Genomic DNA, 19,895 nt, shown 5'->3' with positions numbered 1-19,895 from the left:
TGAAGGTGGTGCCAGGGACCCAACACTGTAGAAGAACTACTGTCTTGTATTCAAAATGGCCTAAAAAGGTAAAGAAGACACAAGACTTTAGACCAGCAAACAGCTTTCACTCGTACGCACAGCTATTAGCTAAATGCTAACAAGCTTAGAACAATGATAACATGTAAATATCATGTTATGTGCGCTATACTAACATGCTAATTAGCAATAACTTAATGGAAAACAGGTATTTGGATGGCAAAAGGGTTAAAATTTAGACCAAACAATGCTGCTAAATGAAGGGTCTGGGATTTTATTCTCTGAGGTCTCTAAAAAACATTAGTTCAAACATTTTAAAAGCAGCAAAGCATTTATTGGTGGATATTTTATGTCAGTCCAGCTGGTAGTTATAGCAATACTTAAGCCTGATCTCAGACTAGATGGGACTTTAGAAACATACCAAATTGGTATAAATGGTGCAGCAATCAAAATTCTAAACTAACATTAATTATAAACTTGGATTAAAATCAAATCAAACAATCTGAAGATGATTTATGTACTTTATCGGTTCCACTTGTTGAAAAAATCCTTAAAAAATGTAAGAAAGTAAGAAAGTTTAAGTTAGAAGCTTGTGTTACTACTTCTGAGTTTGGGGAAATAATTAGCCACAGCAAATTAAGTGAAATATTCTCAGTGAAATATTCAGTGTAAACTTCTGCTTTTTAAAATAATGTATTTACTTTTAATTTTAACAAACCAAAGTCGTTCAAATATGAGAATCCTACCTTCTGTCAGTAGAGCTTCAGGGGAAAAACAACCCACTGGGTCCATTTTTGTCTGTAAGAGGACCACCAACCATCACGGGAATTCTTTCTCCCCCTTCCCCAGCTCCCCAGGTTTACACCAGGGTTTGAAGCTGTTTTCACAAAACATTATCACAGTACATCTAGGTTACAGTAATGTTTCCCCCCCTTTTCCCTTTTGCCATATTGCATTTCAAGCGAGCACCTTTGTGTGCATGTGTGTGCACTCTACCAGCACTGTTTCTTGGAAAAAGATGAAGGCCAGTAATACTAATTTTACCTTTTTTAATGGTGGGAAAGCATATCACGAGATCCATATTTTTGTTCTAACTGTAACCCTTTAGTCTGACAGAAATACAGAGTGTTATGGTCTGTAAGCAAAACCAGGTTCTCCAGCACTTCAGGACTGGTTTGATGGCAATTCCATTTGGCACTCACTCCACAAGATCCACATGTGGCTCCAGCTGACCTTTGAGGCTGTCATGTTGCACACATGATTCTGACATCTGTTGAACAGCCTGAGTAACCTTGATGTTCTCAGCCTTTACATAAAACAGAGACATGCTGAGTAGAAGCCATCTGAAAAACATCATCATCTTGTACATCTTGTCAAAATCTTGTCAAAGCAAAAGAATTAAGAAACAATTTATGATTTAAAAAAAATTACCACCAAAGAAGTTTTCTATGGTTTTGTAAAGATCAGACAAACCAAACGGACATGATGTTAGTTAAGTAAACTTAAGTAAAATTAAAAGTCAAAAGCACCTCTAGTGGTCCCTGCAGGCTGTCATTTCTTTACATCCTGAAATTTGTCATGCGTTGGATGAACGGATGCAGAGAACAATGATCTTTTTCTGTCCATTCTTAGAGTGTTACAAGCAACGGAGTTAAAAATACGTCTTTCCTGAGAGTGTCACTGAAGGAAATACCTTCAGTCGAAAAGATTGATATGCTTAAGAAGTTCACAAATTCACAGGAAACTTTCAGAGCTTTTCAAGTTGGACACAATATGGATTAATCCTGGAAAATGTAATCCTCTGAAAATACAACTGTGACCATTTCCCGGGAAATGCAATGTCAGGAAATGGTACAAAAATTTGCTTAGATGCAATATCTTAAAAAAACGCTGTATAACTGCACTTGTACAGAAACATCTGATCTGTTGCAGGTGGCTTACACTGTCTCTGATACTGCAGGTACCTCAAGGCTATTCTCGCTAACTCCAATTTGCTATTTCTGTGTTATTACAGTAGGCAAGGCAGGGCCATAATGCTTTTATGGCATATACACTTTGTGCAAAATTATTAACTGAGTATTTTGAACTCATCTTTATTTCTATGCATATTTTTTCACTCCAAGCTACATAAACCACAATACTTGTTGGATTTAAACATTCTCCGGTGATATTTATTTGTGTAATGTGGCCCAGAATGCTGAACATCTTATATCAAAGTGTGCACTGTTATTAGGCAGCTTCTTTACTTCAGGCAAAATGGGTCAAAAAGGGGACATAATGGACACAGATAGCTCAAAAATTGTAACAGTCTTTTGAAGTAGCTAATAGCTTCCAGAAGCAAAGATGCTCAGTACCCAGGGACATGGCCGAAGTAAGGAAGGCTGAAACACAAGCACCACTGAACAAGATGCAACACTTTTATTTTTGGATTTAAGGAAAAAATAGATTTTTTTGAACAACAGGGTATTTTCTTGCTTTTTGGGCAGAGGCAGGGTTCCACTAGCAGGCTTCTGCATGTTCATGGTTCAAAGCAGGCTTGGGTGCATGGTTGAAGCCCTCCAGACCATTGGTTCAAAGAAGTGAAAAAAGCAAAAACACAAAAACAGTTTTGCACCTAATGTAATACCAGAAAGCATAAGTCCAATTCAAAAAGGCCCACCATGGGCTATGATGGAAAAAATGATAAGACTGGGCTCTTGGAATGTATGTTAGGACATCCAACCAAACTGGGAAGGCTTCAAAGAGTAGAGTAATGCGAGGTTTTCAAATGTGACTCCAGAGACACAGTTAGATGTCTTTCCCATCATGTTGATGATAACATGTGGTTACAGACTTAATGCACCAACACTGTGCATTTTTCCACCAGTAAAAACTCTGTGATGAGTTAAACAGCCACTTTATAGTTTGAAAGTTTATCTGAACAAGTCACCTGAAATACAAAGACTGTATTTGCTCTTATGTTCATAGCCTTGCATGCTATTCAGTAATGTTTCAGGCCCTTGCTGTGTATAGTCATGTTTGGGAGGTTTCAGAGCAATGGTCGAGCTGGGTTTGTGTGGGTCTGTCTCATTGCTGCATTGTAAATGAGTATGCATTCTTGGGCATTTAACTGTGCCGCTCTGCCCCTCATCAACCCCGTGACTAGTAAGCTCCCAGTAATGAGGTCAAAGTAGCAATGTACTCTGGCAGCTTCAGAAACACTAACAAGACCTCTTTTATTCCCTTTTGTTGTATCTTTGGATGGACTAGACTCAGTGTTGTTTACCTTATAGCCATGTTTTTTCAAAGGCCTTTACCCTTTATTGCTTTTAATTTCCACCGACAATATCGATTGAGAGCAGAAGCTTTTGTGCCTATTGTGGAGAAAAATGCAGCATTTAGGACTCATAATGGTTATCACAGAGAAATTATATAAGGAATAGATTTCAAGAGAACTTTCTTCATCATCAGTATGCCTGATGATGGACCTCCATCGGCATGAGAGCAGGCAATGGCCTAACGAGAGAAAAAACCCCACCATTAGGTACAACATTTTGCCTTTTTCAAGCTAAACAAATTCACCCAGTGCAATCTATATTCTGCATTTAAATTATAGTGGATACCTAAGTTGGCTAAATGAGATGTTATTCAAGGCCGATGATGTACTCTAATGAGTGTCATCTTGGACTTTAGTGGAGCTTTGTTTGCACACCACATTGTGTAGCTCAGAACTTTGTCTTCCAGTTGACCTTCTTTATGTTTTAGAAGAAGAACAACACATTTTCACAGTTTAGTTTTGCGCAGCAATAATATATCAAGCTCTCAGCCACAGCCTGTATGCAGTATAGTGTAACTCTGAACAAACACACTGAGCAAGCCGAACTTAGCCTAACTTTGATACGTGCCTAAAAAAATCATCAAAAGGTTTGAATCTGCCACAGTTAAGATGTTTATTGTGTTTTAAAACATAAAAATAAGCAAAAGGTTTTGTATGTAACTTGTTTGCCCTGAGCTTGCAAAAGGCACCACATTGCTTTGGAAGCTCTGCAAGTCACAAAATCAGTGGCAAAAGTTCTTATTGAGCTTATTTGGTTCATATACCAAAAAATCATTACATCTATGTGCCTTAAGACTTTAGCAGTACTATAAATCTTCCTATATATGAAATTCCTATGGTGAAAATGGAAGTCTTTTTTTTAATGGATGGACTTTTAGCTCCCAATGGCTAACCCACTAGCAAGTAACCTGGCTCTAACATTATAGCAAGTTTACATTCTAACTGGTTCACACAATTTATTCAAATGATGTACTTATTTATATATTTATAACATACAGATAAGCTAACACACGGCCATCTAGGTTGCAGCTAGCTTGATAGCTTGGTTGCTAATATGACGATAAGTTCTCACATAAATGATGCGCTTGTTAAATGGACTCCAGCCAAAATGCTGTCAGCAAACCATTTCCATTTTTGGAGTTTAGACCTTCAAATGTACAACAGCAACAAAACTAACAATCTCTGGCCCTGTGATGAAGAGAGATTATTATTATTATTATTATTATTATTATTATTATTATTTTGGTCAGCAGTGTAAAGTTGTGTATGGCATAATGTTTGTGTGAATTTATAATTTATTCATAAAGATACTTTGTGTGTTTAGCAATTCCATGAGAACTTGCTTTAAAACTATGACCTTACAATGTCATGACCCTATCATGATGTTGACCCAGATCTTGTAAACAGTGATTATAGTGATTAGAGAACTCACTATGTTCTCTGAACTATGCAGAATAATTGGGACAGAAAGAGAGTTTAACATAAAGCTCTAATCTAATCTCATTAATCAAATCAAAGCCAATAACCTGCATATCTGACATTATTTAAGCCTGAAAAATACTTACAGTTTTGGAATACATGCGGATGTTGTTAGATTCCTTAACTGTTTCCATGAAGGTTCTGAATGTACCCACTTTATATCACTGACTGGAGGATAAAGGCAGGGGGTGGAAGTGACCTATTGTAAGTCACTGGCTGTTAGGATTTAATTCCAGACTGACCCCATAAATTTGTTCCACTTATTAAGCCCTACAAATTACATCTGCATGCTTTCAATGGCCTTTGGTAACAGTACTGGTTCGAGGTGATGGTGCAGGAAAAAAAAATCCAATTCAACTTGTCACTTTCAGAATTGTTTTAATGGAAAATTAGGTAAATAATGTGGCACTGAAACATAAAAGTGCATCAAACTGACCCAATACTATAACATAAATGCTTTATTTCCCAACATGTTTTCATAACTGTTTAACATGTATATTGAAAGAGATGGTTCAGTTGATCGGGTATTAATCTGACTGAGAGAGCATTCGTTACTTTGGTGTAAGCAAGAGGCCCTTACACCAAAGTAACTTTTACTAAATATTTTTAACATCTATCATTTTGATTTTCTGAGCCTTTAACTTTTAGTCTTTAAATGACTTTCCTGTAGAGATTTTAATAGGAGCTCACAAACTTTCTTATATAGTATCTGTGCTTTTAATGTGAAGCTGGAGATATCACAGGGCTATATTAGCATAGCCTTGGGGAAAAAGGAGATAGCAACCAGCCGGCTGAAGAAAGAGTCATGCGTCTTTGACAGATTAAGGCAAAGTGTTTAACTTTGGGCAGCATGGCAGAGTGGTGGTTAGCACTAATGCCTCATATCAAGGTCTTGGGTTTGAATCCAGGTGGCTGTGGTGTTTCTGTGTGATGTTCTTCTTCCTGTGCCTGTGAAGGCTCTCTCAAGGCCTAAATCTGTCTAAGTCTAAATCTATGCATGAAAACTTTTCTTTTTCTCAATTAGTCCTGTGATTGACTGGTAAAGATGCAGTGTCCAGGCTGTGCCCTTCATCTCAGCCTATGATATACTGGGTAGGCTCCAGACTCTGACTCGATATGCAGAAAAAGTTGTTGGATAGCTAAACCTGCTTGATCTTTAGGCTAGGTAGCCTAGTCAATCAATCAGTTTGTCACTGTTACAGGTTGAAGGTGAAAAAATAATGTATCAATCCTTGTTAGCTATTCCTGTAGCACATTTCTCCTTATTAAATTAGGCTCAGAAATTATGAAAGCATGTGACGCAATCAAGAGGCCAGTCAGCCAAAAGGGTAAAGTACTATAGGCTAACTAGCTGCTAGCTGCATAAGTATGTGCAGTATCTGCTAAAAATGTTTTGTTTTCTCAGAAATACATGAAAAGACCACACTTCCATGCCTGCGCTGTGGAAATCCGTTCACTCACATGACCACACTTTAATGGTTCTGTTTCCCAAACCTCTACAAACCCAACAGTAAAAACTGCTTCCACCTAATTATTACGTCCCCAGAAGGGATTTTGACCCAGTTCTCCAAGGTGTGAGTCGTGCATTTGCATGCTGCACCTCTTACTGACAACTGTTTTTTATTATGTTGCATCACCACCAGGGAATTCATGCATCCACCACAACAATGCTGTGAACTGACTGCCTTTTATTCTGTGGTGTACCAACATAATTGTAAAACAATACATGCCACCAGCGCATAACGCGTTTGAACGAGGTTGCGGTTATTTCACATTAATCTGTGAGATCAAAAGTTTGAGTGGCATTAAAATAGTCCTATTTGAACTAATTGTGTGTGGAATATTTCACTCAAACAGGAAAGAATTTGATACGATAGCATTTGTTGGATTACATTTTGTACGCATTACGTGAAGACCAAGACTTAAACAGAACGGATACATAACTGTGTTTTCTCATGTGTGCATTAATAATAAACTGATTCAGCTTTGAATGCTGCTCTAGTACTGTGATTTTCACAATTATTTAGTTGGCTAATAACAGACCCTGTACTATGTTAAACATGATTGTTAGCCCTTTGATGTATTGCGTCAGAGTTAGCATGACGAATCATAGTGCATATGTCATCCTTTAGTGTGGGTAGAAATGAAAAACAGGTGTAAAAACTGTGAGTCCTACGTGCTAGCGAATTAAGGAAACTGTATGTCATAGGGCTTTTCTTAAGGTTGTGTTTTTCTAAGATTACAACCCTGCGATGAGGCCAGGCCATGAGAATTTCACATCTGCAGCTGATTATTGTGAAGTAACAACAAACTATGTGAGATGGCTGGGATGTGGGCTATATATAATGTGCAGTCACTTTAAGTAAGGTCGTGGTTCACGGATAATCACAGACTTTTGAGAGGTGATTGCGGCAGAAGACCTTGTTTAACCAATACACGGTTAAAACTACTATATTAGGCCTATTCTCAAATAGAGCACAATCGATTTCATAGGGTTAGGGGTTCGATTTCATAAGCACAGAAGTTATGAGAAAGTGTGTTTGTTTTTACCTTTAAAGTAAATTTTTGGAGACTAACGAGTAGCAGCTGGATACACTCTCAGCCTGATCTATGCAAATGGGCGGATGGCATTAATTAGCTGTCCCGTTGCTACATTGTACACAACCTTTTCAGCCTTTGTAACTCTCCATGCCACAGTCAATCAGTATCTGTGTAACCACGCCTGGTATTCTTCTCTTGCCAGAGTCACATGGAAAAATGAACAATATTTGAGAAAAGCGTGTGCCTCTGGGGCTCAAAGGGAGAATAATGACAAACATATAAATAATGCAACAGCTCAGCGGGCTGTGCAGATTAAAGAGGGAACAGAAAACAATTTTCCTGTTGCTTACAAGTGAGACTTGTGTTGATGCAAATCTTTGCACGCAAGAGACAGAGGACAACAGAAAACATGACGGAATGGAGAGGATAACAAGATGAGAACAGGAAAACGGGGAGGAAACACAAGTGAAAGACAGCTGCATGAGCTGATTATCAAAACAACGTGTTTGCATGTGTGTAATCCAGTATTTCTATGGTTGTGAAGACCAAGCCTGTGAAATGAGAGGCTTTGTTTTCTCTTTTGCGGGCCTAAAGGTAAGGCAGGTGTTAAGTCAGAAAATGACCAGAAATGAAGAAGAAACATCAAATGTTCCTAGTAAATAAACTGTAACATCAGTCTTGCAGAATTCGCAGCAAACTCCAAGACAAGATAACATACAGTATCACAACATGGAGCTAATAACACGAGTGCAGTTCCTTAAATGACCACTTGAGGCAGGCTTTTTTGTTTGCTTTGTTGAAACCCGTTTTATTATACTTCATTTTTTCATTCTTGTGGATACTGTACATGTTTAGCATTCATTTCATTGTTTAGCATAATTCATTTAAATGTTTAGTAATAAATAATAAATGAAAAAGGTTTTTGATCACAAGTTTGTTTTTTTTCATAAATAAATATTCAGAAACACATTTTACTGTATGGTTTTGAAGTATCACTGTAACGCACATAAACTCATACAAATGAGAAAAGTATCCAAGGCCAGCATGTTCTTGTCAGTGTGAAAACTTATTGTCATTTTATTATTGTCATAAAGCGCTTTGAGGCGACTGTTGTTGTGATTTGGCGCTATATAAATAAAATTGAATTGAAATAGATTTTTAAATAGCTCTTTCTAGCATTATTAGTACTTTGACCTCCAATCTAGACCCTGAAGGAAAGGTCAGAGGTCAAGTGTGACATGATATTTAAATACTTATAGTATTTTAAATATGTTGACAATACACACCACACTTTTAGAGTTTCAGAGTTCCCAAGTTATCAGGCTTTTCCTTTCAGTTTTTGAGGACCTTGGTGTATAAAAGGCAAAATTGTTAATGTGACCCCGACTCTACACCCCCACAAAATTTTATCAGAATTTATTCATAACTTTATTGTGTTTACAGACAGAAAGAATAACACGCCTGCACACAAATGCTAGCAAAAACACAACCTCCTTGGCGGAGGTAATAGACATGTCAGCAGCCTGGCACAAAAATGCTTTTGGTTTCATGACTGATTTCCTTCTTCATGATTACTTCACTGAAAATTCCAAAATGCTTTAAATGTTTCTGTGTAATTTTAAACCCCAGGCAACATATCATCACTTCAATCTACACCTCTCCTCAAGTTAAAATAATTATGAAAAATCCCGAGTTCGTAATGTGTTTATAAAATACTTTTTAGAGCTTGTGATGTCTGAAATAGTCAAACATGGCACAAGTGTAAAGCATTGTACCCAAAATAAACAGTTACAAATCTGACATAACTGATTAAACTGTACAAGCGCTGCATTATTCCTGAATGAGACAAACTAACAGACCAAATGTTTGGGAACATGCTACTAAAGGTGGAAGGTAATGTAGACTGTTTAGCCTGTATCTAACTGAGAATTAAGAAGTACCATGTCTGTACTTGTGACACTTTGTGGAGAAACATAAATCTCAGTTACCTCCTTACAGTGAAATATCATCTGCTGCTTCCCAAGCCCCGATTGGCTCTTGTGTTTTTTCGTATAAATGAAAGAGTCATAGACATAGTGTATAGTTGCATTACTCTATTTGCCTGGAGCTATTTTGTGCCTTTGTTTGTGTCTTATTTTGCCTGTTTGTGTGACCTAGTTTATGTCTCCCCGGCTTCTATGCGCGTGAGTGTTTGTCTCAACAGAAACCCAACCTCTGTGGCACCACAGCTGCTCGGTCACTGTCAGATTCTGTCAGCGACACAGCAGTAGCCCAGCCTCTCGGTCACTGACTCTGTCTGTTGGGTTGCCAGATCCAGGGTGGTCTCTACAACCGCAGTCATCCAACTCATCCGCCCCTGTTGTCAGCGTGATTATGTTGATTTACTAGTACTACCTCACTCCTTCCCACCTCTCAGTACATCCATCCTCTCCTCTTCTCAACCCCACTGCTGCCATACATTTATAACAAAGCTTCTCTGGTCATGACACACAGCAGTGTCCACACTGTAAGAATATTAAGTCTTTAGAAACATTTTCATAGACTTGTAGTAGACTTTGAGTGGTGCAACTGATCACAACCTATTTATAGTCAATGTAAATATACCAGAGTACTTATTTTGCATGTGTATCACAGCTATCAGACAGCCAAGTGTTCTTTGGAAGTGTTTTTTTTTTCAAACCAAATGTGAATCATGAATTGATGCACACTGGGACATGCAAATAGAGGCAAATAAACGTCTGCACAAGTGGAAAGGTTTTTAACTTAAGTGTAAAATCTGCCTGATGCTGGAAGCTGCTGAAGCCATAATTCATAGAGTTATTGTCTCCAATTTTTTTTGAAAGGAGACCAGATTGTTGAGTTGTTGGTAGCTTTATGTGTTCTTTTTACTGCTTTTCTACTCTGAGTAGAAAAGCACTTTACTTAGCTTACCTCATTTTGCAATGCCTTAGTGGTTTCTATCTAATATTTACACACAGGTGGATGCATGCTTCTGATTAGCAGACAACATGCTCTACCTTCTGAGCTACAGCCACTCTCGAACTCTGAAAATCTTATTGTAACTTGATTCCAGGTATTGCTTTTACGCATTGTCCTAGTTCAGTGGTCAGCAACCTGCCATGGGTTAGAACTAGGGTAATACATACTATATGTCCCCTGTCACCTGCATGTGCTGCTCTTTTTCTCCCGTTGTTTGGTAGGAGGAACTAAAGTGGCTCTTTTGATGTTGAAGGATGCAGACGCCTGTTGTTGCTGGACTGAATATTTATCTCCATCAACTGTAACACAAGGCAGGCTTTGCTTGGCATTTGGTTTTCAAGAAGTTTATCGTTTATCTTCTGTGCAATTGGAATTTCTAATGCCGACGTGCTGTCGTGTGTCACAGTTGTCCTTGTTCAACAAATGGAAAATTTTTCCCTGATGTGAAAAAATGATGCGTAAAGCTACCCAGCGCGTTTACACGAGAAGCCAAGTCATTAGATTGGAGTGCCATAATCTGGTGAGTTATGGCACAGATGTCAAAACAGATACATGTAGATACAAATACATGCCTCAGAAACAGCAGAGATACAGCCAGAACAGCAGTATTTGACACCCTGGGAATGTGAGCTGGCTGGAATGGGAACACAAATTATTTTAAGTAAATGAAAGGTTTGGCTTTGGGGGAAAGATTACAAACTTGTGGTTTCTCTGTTCCCTGGGCAAAGAGGATACTGGGGGAGGTCGCAGTTGTCATGGCAACTTAATTAAACTAACTTTGTGGTCAGCACAGACAACATTTCAGTCCTCTGCAGGCCGGCTAGAAAGCTTTCAGATAAATTCTTTGCCTGCTCTGATCTTCATGTCCCCATAAAAGTTCTTTTCTAAAGTCAGCATTTTCAGTTTCATACGCACGACCCTCGTAGATTCAGAGGAACAGGACTTCTGGAGTGCAGCAGGCAGACTCAGGACATGCGATGAACCTGCTGATGACTGTAATCGGCCAGTTATGTGGAAAAGAAGACCAGGTTTAATCACCACATGGCAACAACTTGAAGGATTTGCTTGTGGTCAGTCGAGCTCAGTTTCCAGTGCGTTCAGCCCACACGAACACATGATACACATCAACAGTAGCTTACTGTGCACACTGGACATACTGTACGTGCAAAAATGTGAACACTGTCAAGATGAATTCATTTGAATGAATTCAGTAGCCGCGCAGCAGGCCTGGATGAATTCTTTAACCTTTTACCTCAAAGCTTATTCATTAACAATAACTGAGGAGTTGTCATGGTCCTGTGTCTTGGACTCAGGGTTTTGAGTTTTGTATTCTCAGTTTAGTTGTTTGGATTTTTAGCCTTTAGCTTTGGATCCTTTTCTTCTCTTGGTTCTGTTCACATTTGGAATACTGGTTTGTATTTATTTCTCTTCCCCAGTGGTCTCTAGTATTTGCATCCTGTTTGTTGCTTCCTATTTATTTTTATACTCTGGTAGCAACAAAAGGCCTGGAGCCATAATCAGCCCTGCAAAGACTCCAGTCCAGCCCACTGGATGGCTTTGGAAAATGTAAGGGAGACATAAATTGTGGACTTTTAGCTGTATTTTCACGTTTTCCAGCTTTTCCTATAGATACAGCGCTCCCCTGTGGTCATCCACAACAATCAAAAAGTAATCTAATGATAGATTTCTGTCATTTTGCACGTTTACATACAAGTTAAGCCCAGTGAGCTGTGCTGACAGCTTTCTTTCATTTACTACACTACCATTTCTTTATCATGCAGAAAAACTGAGACATACTATTGATGTTGCAATTCTTTGTCTTATATTAAAATTTTGCAGAGATTAAATGTGTATTTAAACTTTACCCTGACAGAAATTGGAGTCTGACCCACATGTGGCCCACGATGTAAAATTAGTTTTACATCCCTGCTCTATTATTTTTTGTGCAAATTCCACTTTCCTCTTTGTCGCTGTGGCAGTCCAGCACCGAAGCCTCGTCTGAGCAGCAGTAACTCAGTACCAAACCTTGCAGCTGCCTGGCCTGACAGAAATGATGCTGCCTGGAAACAGGGCCAGCCCCAGAGGTCTTTGCCCTCCAGAGAGGTCTGTTTGCTATGCTCAGCCTGTGGGTTGCTGCCTGAAGGGTTTTTCAACCTAGCTCATCCTCTGGGTCAAACTTCTGAACTGGTCTTCAGTGCTCCCTGGCTCAGGCTGACCCACAGAAATGCTCCTGTGCATTGTCCCATGACCAGGTCGACTCACTGAACACTCATCAGCTTTGTCTGGACTTTATTGCTTTATACACCTGTGGCCACAGAAGTGACTGGAACACCTGAATTCAAAGATTCGGATGGATGAGTCAATACTTTTGGCAGTATATTGTATGTGCCACTGTGGATTTTGCAACTTTTATTCATTCATTTTCAACCCTAATTACATGTTAGTTTTCATTTACTTTGTTTTTGTCTGTGAGTCCTGTGTTTGGGTCCTTTTTGCCACCTCTGTCGCAGGAATAGACAAATCTTCCTCACTTCAAAGGTTACACTGAATCGCTGCACCATCATGGTATATATCTGTATAACGACAAAAGTAAAACTCAACCCAGTTAAACTTAGGCTGATATCTTTTCAACATAATACATGGGCCTTTACATGTGTATATATAACAGGTTTATCTGTTGTTTTGACAGGATAAACCTTCAGCACTCTGTCTCCTCAAAGCAGCTCTGGTGCCACTCAGGTCTCTAACCTTCATCCATAATTGATGGTTAGGCCTTGTAATGTTTATGGCCAACTGTTATCCAGGCTGAATAATTAAAAGCAGTTTTCCTTTCCACTGCCATACAGTATATACTTTGGTAATTTACATAATTGGTCAGATGCAAAAGGAGGCTTCCTACTAAATAATGGCCTGTTATGCAGGACTTATGAATGCAGCAGCTGGTGATGGTACAAAGCACAAAGTCTCTCAGCTGGCCAAGCATTCATGATGCTCATCTGGGCGTACCTTCCCCAAAGTGAAGTCATGTTTTTCACTGTGTGCTCCCAAAACTCTCAAATAATTTTGCAATGTCATTTCAAGTGAGGCTGTTCTGGAAATTTTCATTCCAGAAAATCCACACAGAGCCTTTCTTCAGTTTCTTCGCTTGATCTGTGCCAGATGTTCCTCTCACCCTTGATTTTCTACTCTTTCAGTCCGGCAAATAAAAAAATACTGCTTGCCACAGCGACAGTCTTAGTGTTGCAATGCTTACTTTTTTTCTCTGATTTTTGGTCACAATGGAGAGACAGAGGGTGTAGAGGAGGAGGAGGATGTTAGTTAGAGCAGTGGATCTTTGAGCTTTCTTACTGAGACGCTGGAAACATTCAGTAAAATTCCTCTGTGGATAGACCGCAGCGGTTTAACAACAGCTGGATCTCTTTGGTCAAGTGACGCACACTGGAGCTGAAACGCTGTGCAGACAGACACATATTGTGTAAAAACCAAAGAGACACTTAGCTCATTAAAGCTGGATAAAAACTATCATCCTTTTGTCAACAGGAATACAGATTTCCTGTGGTAGCCTCCACATCACCGCTCCCCCCGGTAAAAACAGAGCTTGCAGCCAGCTGTTTGCTGTCCACGTGGTTTGGAGGAAAATGGTGTATCCTCACATCTCGCCATGGCTAATTTTCACAACCCTCCCAGGCGCTGTATTTACATCTGGAATAACATCCCCACAAATGTCAGTGTAGTTAGAAGGGTGGAGGCTATCATTCTACACCTATTGGAGACTGAATGAAGCTTGATTGCACTATTAGAGGGTAAGATCATTTCCACCTCAGTGTTTCGAGTTCTTAAAAGTGGATCATAAATTAAAATTATTGGGAAGAATTCTTGCTAAATTGTGGTAATTACTGAACCATGTGAAACAGCAATCCGAGCTCAGCTTTATCTGCAGGCTCACACATCTCTGTTCTGAAACCTTTTACTGAGGTTTAAGTTGGGGATACATTTTTGCAATCTATCCCCAACTGAAACAGCCCACATATGCCCTCTCATCTCGTAATCCTATGACATTTACTCAACACCGATATCCAGGACTAGGACTCAAATCTGACACTGCCAATCTCAGCTCTGAGCAGCCAGCCAGCATTATTATTAATCACTTTACCATCTACTCTACATATCTCAAGGTCTTACTCTTATCTAATGTGGAATTCAGTTGCGAGTGAGGGCACGAGGACAGAACAAACGACACCCTGTGGAAGACAGCCAGAAATGAATAAAAAGTAATGATTAAATGCAGAGTGTTGTATAAACACATAAGAACCGAATGAAAACCAGAATCCTGTCTGTGTACACATGCAAGGAATTGGGATTGTTCTCAAAACATGCAACATAGACAAAAGCAACACGTAAGAAGAAGCGCAACCTGTGTAAAATAATCAGCATTATATAATGACGGTTTAGATACCAAAATCAAGGTTGTGAAGCCTTTGAACTTCTATATGTGACACTGGACTATACAAATTCTGCAAGTTCTTCCTGGAGAACTTGAAACATCCGTTTAAAGAACTAACAGGTAAGTGATCTCAGAGTTAACTGACACACTTTTGGACAGTGACTGTAGACTTGATGTGTAGTATTTATGGGAGAGATGTTCACACTGTAAGGCTCTCCGGTTTACATTTCTGGAAGACTTGTAAATACTTGATCTGACGTTCTGTGTGTACTTCAAAGGAACCTTTTAAGAAATGTGAATTACTGCCATCTTGTGGTATTGGAAGTCAAAGGAATCTGCGCTTTCTTTATTTCGTATTTATCTACATACAAAGTCGACAATGTTGTCAAATAAATCGAAATATCGGCATTAAAAATACTTTTAACAAAAGGTTAAAACCCCGCATCCATCAGGTTTTACCTTTGGAGCAAAAAGAAAACAAATATAGACTTTTGTTAGTAACTCTGGAGTTAATCTTCCATTATCATTTCATTATATGTTTGTTTATGATGTTCATCTAAAAAAGTATTAGACGTTCAATAAATATACAGAGGATATACGGAGGCTTAGCAACTAATGCTCGGCTGAGCTAACAAGCGATGCATGACGGTGACGTAGTATAAGTTGTCGTGGCCGAGTGGTTAAGGCGATGGACTAGAAATCCATTGGGGTCTCCCCGCGCAGGTTCGAATCCTGCCGACAACGTGACTCTGTTTTTGTCCGATCTTTATCGAGACTGAATCTACATAAACTACGTTATGGTGGCAGCCATGTCTGTTGCAAAAAGCTACATTCAGAACTTTCCCTGTGCTACTGTGCTAAATATCTTGAATGGTGCTGCACAGTATTATGCTTACATCAGGTATGTTCCTGAATGGCAGCCACAAGATTAGGTAGAGCTGCAAATCATTCCAGCTGGATTCATTTTGTGTAGATTCCCACATATCTAAAAACATTTATTGTCCACAGCCCTGAGGAGAAGGAGTCTTTTAGTGAAATTATTTTTCTTTGAAGGAGAACATTAGAAAACAGCAAGGGCATTAGGGCAGCACTGCTGAAACATTAAATGAACACTCATTCGTAAATTTGGGCTACATGGTGGCATGTGTCATCTGTTTAGAAGGTCTAGGCTAGCTTTCTTCTTAATGGCACACCCTGTTCTTTAAATCATATTTCAGGTTGTTGTGTCAGTACATAGTAGGTGTAAAGTATTTATTTACTATTTGAAATCATGACACTAAAATTCCTATTTACAAAGGAGCAGAATTCTGAAATGTTAAATTATTTAGCAGATCTCAGGTGTCCCTGAGATCTGCTGAATACAGTCGAGGCTATCCTTTCTCAAAGGGATCTGCTGATAAAGTGCTCAAGTTTTCTCATGACAGCAGTGTGCTGGATTCAGAGTTTCTTCCTGTTATGAGAGCTAACACAATGCATTTCTTATGCCTCAAATGAGAAATGTAATCATGTCACTTGCTGTTTTCCTCTCATCTTTTATTGTATTGCACTAGATACTCTCCTTATGTTCATGGGTCAAAGGAACCCAACATATAAGCTGCCACATCATTTCTGCAGTTTAAGATGCACAACAAATAAGAGAGATGGGATCACTGACCTATGTGGATCAGACTTGTTTGTCCAGCACATCCCACAGATGCTCAATTGGATTTCAACTGTGGAGAATTTGGAGGCTGAGTCAACACCTCAAACTCATTGTGGTGCTCCTCAAACCACAGCCATCAGGGAATACTGTGTCCATGGCAAGGTGCTCTGCAACAATGGTTTGGTAGGTGTCAAAGTAAAATCCATATGGTTGACAGGACCCAAGGCTGGCCTCCTGATGGCTGGCCTCCTTTAGTGCATCTTGGTGCCAGGGGTTCCCCAGGTAAGCAATGCAACCATCCAGGTTGATGTAAAAAAGAAAGTGATTCTTTAGACCAGGCCACCTGGTCCATTGTTTCTCTGTGGTCCAGTTCTCATATTCACGTGCCCATTTTTGGCGCTACTGTTGGTGGACATGAGTCACCATGGGAACCCTGACTGCTGTGCAGCTATGCAGCCCCATACTAACAAACTGTGATGCACTGTGTATTCTGACTCTTTTCTATCAGAATTACCATGACACTTTTCTGCAATTTGACCTTTAGCAGCTTGTTTGTTGGATCACAGCACAGAGGCCAGCCTTGGGTCCCCATGAGCATCAGTAAGCTTTGTCCACCCATGACCCTGTTGCTGGTTCACCACTGTTTCTTCCTTGGACCACTTTTCGTAGATTGTGACCCCTGCAGACTGACATGTGACTTAATGTTTTGCATAAGAGTAACTGTTCTGCTCTCTCTGGCATCATATATATGCAGCTCTAAAGCTTCATACAAGTGAGTTACATTCAGACTGCCATAGCTTTAACTTGTTTGAGGGGCTGGGACATATAAGCATGCTTGAGTGATCAGAATAAAAGCATTTCTGAAGTAATAAAGGTCTGTAATGACGCACTGTAGTAATGATGGGAGAAGATTATGAAATTAGATCTAAGGAATATCCCCTTATTACACATATTGTCTTATCTTTGATATAAAATGACTTTCTTCCATTATTGTTCTGCGACAAAAAGAGAGCTGCGATGGCCGGGAATCGAACCCGGGTCAACTGCTTGGAAGGCAGCTATGCTTACCACTATACCACCATCGCCTGATGCACATCTGGACTCAGGCTTCTGTTCAATCAGCATTTCAGCCGGGGCTTTACACAGCTGAGAGAGGAGGGGAGTGGAAAAAAGGAGGAACAAAGGAGCCAACACAGCAAGAGAAGAGAAGTGAAGTGTTGAGTGATGCTTGCTTCAGTTAGAAACCAAAATCTTCTCTCACATCCTACTAATCCTGAAGTGCTCACTCACCAAAGTAGCTGCCTAGGTGGAAAAAGTAGTCTTTCTTTACTTAGGAGAAGTACAGTAACCTGTGTTAAAACACTCTTCTAAAAGTTGAATCTATTGTATCTATTGAACTTCTTTACTCAAGTAAAAGTGAAAATGTACCACCTCTGAAATGTACTCAAAGTAAAAAGATGTCTTGACTGATTTCTGTTCTCCACACTGACAGTACACTGATTATGCTGTCTTTATACTTTGCTTGTGATGTCTGTGGACATTCCAGGTATTTAATTCCTAGTGGGGCGCTTTGCCCTTTGGAGATGGTCTTGAGTTGTTACATGAGCCAAGGTGTGAAAAAGAGAGCTGCGATGGCCGGGAATCGAACCCGGGTCAACTGCTTGGAAGGCAGCTATGCTTACCACTATACCACCATCGCCTGATGCACATCTGGAATCAGGCTTCTCTTCAGCCAGCGTTTCAGCCAGGTCTTTAAACAGCTGAGACAGGAGGAGACTGGAAAATAGGAGGAGCAAAGTAGCCAACGAGGCAAGAGAAGAGAAGTGTTGACTGATGTTTACATCAAGAAAAGAAAAGATGAAAACTAGTTTTATTAAAATCCACTAGATTGTGCATCTTACCACACACCTCCTTAATGATTTTGGTGTGCTCTCTCCAAAGCTCTCTCCTTGGCTGGGAAACAAACCCACATCACACACTGGGAAGGCAGCTATGCTCGCCACTATACAGGCACCGCTTTGAATACATCTAAAACTTGCCTGCTGACTCAGCAGTGTGGCCTCCACGTGTGACTACATCTGGGCAGAGAGGAGAGTTTGAAAGAAGGTAGGAGAAGGAGAAGAGTGCATCAGTTAATACGTGTTTCTTTCTCTCCGTTGTGATGACAACTGAGCCCCCTTTTCCAAACATTTAATCCACTATTAATATTATTATAATCTGAAAATACCTGCTTCCAAAGCTGTAGTCCACTCTTTCAACAGTCAATTTGCAGCGTGTTTAGTTTTGCCTACAGAAAGGGAGTTGTTTGTAAAGGGTAACTTTGAGTGCACATGTAAGCAAAAGAAACATAACATGAGAACTTTAGTAAGAGATCTAAGTAACAGCCACTTACTCCACACTATTGTCTTATCTCTGATATAAATTGCCTTTCCTCCATTATTGTTCTTTGGAAAAAGGAAGCTGCGATGGCCGGGAATCGAACCCGGGTCAACTGCTTGGAAGGCAGCTATGCTTACCACTATACCACCATCGCTTGATGCACATCTGGAATCATATGATCCATGACCATGAACACCACAGCTGCTGTGCACCAGTTCAACACAGTGCTTTACTTTAAATCCATCACAGTACAGTAAGCTAACCTGTTTATCCTGCACTAACCCTCAGGAGATCTTCAGGCAACATTTCAACAACAAAGCACACCCCACTTTCCTTTGATCAAATCCCACTGAACATCCTTACCTTAAATCTAACCTCTCTTCTTCCTCTCCTGTCTTTCTTATCTTTCTCCACGCATTCATACATTCATGGACAGAGCCTGGTCAGTCCTCTGTGTACGGCTTGTTTAGTGAGTCCCAAATACACAACAGTGGCAGTATAGGTTAAAATTTTACAGTTTTATTGTTGTTTACTATTGCTGGGGGTTGCTGACAACTTTCTGAGTGGGAAATCTGAGTTGAAGGGACATTCCAGAATCAAATTCTGACTGGGAACTCCTGACTTATTCAGGAATGCATCATAAAAGCCATTTAGAGCCACTAGAGGCTAAATGTTGTCAGCATTAACTGAAACAAGTAACATTACTGCTTAAGTTAAAAACAAAACAAACAAAACATGGACATGTTATCAAAAATATATGTGGACACTTTTGACAAATACAAAAAAATGAAATGCCATTTTAAATGATATATATATACTTTGATTGGGAATGGAGGCCGTACTGCTTTTTAAGTCGTTTAAATGTCTTAGCCAATTACGGTAGAGCATGACAAACCTAAAGTGTTCTGACTGCCGTGGAGCCCCGTAACACTCACACTCGTTGCACTGCCTCATCTTACTAACAGATGTCACCGTCGAGTCATTTCAAGCAGTTATTCGATAATTTATTCTTAAAACTATTTTTTCTTTATAAATATATTTTCATATTTAAGTGCCCGTTACTGTGCTTATATTATTACGACCCCTCGTTGTCACTG

General features: G+C 39.6%; 4 non-coding genes across 4 annotated transcripts; 1 reads left to right on the top strand and 3 right to left on the bottom strand.

Moving 5' to 3' along the window:
* Window positions 1–15,439: 15,439 nt before the first annotated feature.
* On the top strand, window positions 15,440–15,521 carry trnas-aga (transfer RNA serine (anticodon AGA)). Its single transcript has one exon. It is a non-coding gene; the product is annotated as a tRNA-Ser (tRNA).
* Window positions 15,522–17,432: 1,911 nt separating this feature from the next.
* trnag-ucc (transfer RNA glycine (anticodon UCC)) lies at window positions 17,433–17,504 on the bottom strand. Its single transcript has one exon. It is a non-coding gene; the product is annotated as a tRNA-Gly (tRNA).
* Window positions 17,505–18,046: 542 nt separating this feature from the next.
* Window positions 18,047–18,118, bottom strand: trnag-ucc (transfer RNA glycine (anticodon UCC)). Its single transcript has one exon. It is a non-coding gene; the product is annotated as a tRNA-Gly (tRNA).
* A 762-nt stretch (window positions 18,119–18,880) lies between these two features.
* trnag-ucc (transfer RNA glycine (anticodon UCC)) lies at window positions 18,881–18,952 on the bottom strand. Its single transcript has one exon. It is a non-coding gene; the product is annotated as a tRNA-Gly (tRNA).
* Between the last annotated feature and the right edge of the window lie 943 nt (window positions 18,953–19,895).

This window comes from Pundamilia nyererei, unplaced genomic scaffold (assembly GCF_000239375.1).
Source record: "Pundamilia nyererei isolate P.nyererei 1_Seehausen unplaced genomic scaffold, PunNye1.0 scaffold00101, whole genome shotgun sequence".
NCBI lineage: Eukaryota > Metazoa > Chordata > Actinopteri > Cichliformes > Cichlidae > Pundamilia > Pundamilia nyererei.
Note: the sequence above shows the minus strand (reverse complement) of the source record. Positions and strands in the feature narration are given on the sequence as shown.